Source organism: Momordica charantia, assembly GCF_013281855.1.
Source record: "Momordica charantia cultivar OHB3-1 chromosome 10 unlocalized genomic scaffold, Mcharantia_2.0 BLBB01000010.1, whole genome shotgun sequence".
NCBI classification, from domain to species: Eukaryota; Viridiplantae; Streptophyta; class Magnoliopsida; order Cucurbitales; family Cucurbitaceae; genus Momordica; species Momordica charantia.
In genome coordinates, this window is record NW_028275158.1 from 14,118,216 (window position 1) to 14,119,708 (window position 1,493).

General features: G+C 41.9%; 1 non-coding gene across 1 annotated transcript; it reads left to right on the plus strand.

The window, feature by feature from the left end:
• Positions 1–569: 569 nt before the first annotated feature.
• LOC148208618 (small nucleolar RNA R71) lies at positions 570–676 on the plus strand. The gene has a single exon (XR_015788579.1). It is a non-coding gene; the product is annotated as a small nucleolar RNA R71 (small nucleolar RNA).
• The last annotated feature ends 817 nt before the right edge of the window (positions 677–1,493 follow it).

The following is a 1,493-nucleotide window of genomic DNA, read 5'->3' on the forward strand; positions in this document are numbered from 1 at the left end:
TCTGTTGGCTCTGCCCTTGATTAAAACCGCTCGAACCTCCTTGTCCTCCCCATGAGAAATTAGGGTGGTGCCTCCAACCTGGGTTGTAGGTGTTCGAATATTGGTTAAAGTTCCTATTGTTCCCATGTCCTACATAAAAAACAGAAGCAGGGTTATGTGGACAATTATCATAAATATGGTTTTCACTGCAAAATGAACAAATGAGATCATTGACTTGGCAAACAGGGGCAGGAGTGTAATAATCCGACTGCACAGGTTGTATCGGCGTGGCTAATGGATTTTTTATTCCCAATGCCATCTCTTTTAGCCTCTGGTTCATTGTAACCATCACTTTTTGCATCGAGGTCGCAATGTCCAGAGCCAAAACTCCAGCTGGATCTTGCTTCTTTGGTGCTGCCCTAGATCTTTGCGAACACCATAGTTCGTTGTGTGAAGCTAAGTCATTTAGGATGTCAACTATCTCGTTGAATGTCTTCTTTGTAAAGGCTCCATTGGCAGCATTTTTTAGCATCATCTTAGTAGGATGATCTAAACCTCTAAAGAAATGTTCTATCTGGATGCATGCCGGCAAGCCATGGTTCGGACATTTCCTGATTAGTTCTTTAAATCTTTCCCACGCCTCGTGAACAGGTTCACGATCATACTGTCTAAAGGAGATGATCTCCTCTCTGATATCAGCGTGGCGAGTAGGTGGGAAGAATTTTGTTAAGAACTTCTCCACTAACGACCCCCATATGGTGATGGATCCCGGTGGAAATGCATTGAGCCATACTCTAGCTTGGTCCTTCAAAGAAAATGGAAAAAGTGTTAGTCTCAGAGCATCGTCTGTTATACCAGGTAATCGAAATGCATTTGCAATTTGAATGAATAATTTCAGATGATCATGTGGATCCTCATGTTCCTGTCCTCCAAAATGTCCAATTGTCTGTAACATTTGGAACATCATTGGTTTAAGCTCAAAGTTTGCGTGGGCTGGAATAAGGTTGACTATCCCTGAATCAAAGTTCTGAAAAGCCGTGGCGGCATATTCTCGCATTGCCACGTCTCTGTTGTCCGCCATCTGGATATGGTTGAATTCATCATTTCTTACATGATCCCTCATATTACCGTTAACAGCAAGTGGATCAACCGGATCACGAGGTGGAATATCTGCCATTAATGTGCTCGTACTCTCTACCTCACTTTCAGGACTGATTTCACCTTCTCTCTCTTTTTGCTTTTCTAGTTGTTTTCGAAGTCTTTGCTCCTTTCGAGTTTTTCGAAGGGTCCGCTCAATCTCAGGATCAAGGTGTAGAAGAAAAGATCTTGTGCTCATGCACTTTAACTTACCCTTGTGAGATAAACGACCAAAAATATAGAACAAAAACGGTGGATGGAAATTACACCCAACAACAATTCACAAAAATAAAAACTAAAAGAATTTGAAAATAATTTTAAAACTAAAGTCCCCGGCAACGGCGCCAAAAACTTGACTGGCGTTTTGCTGAACGCAC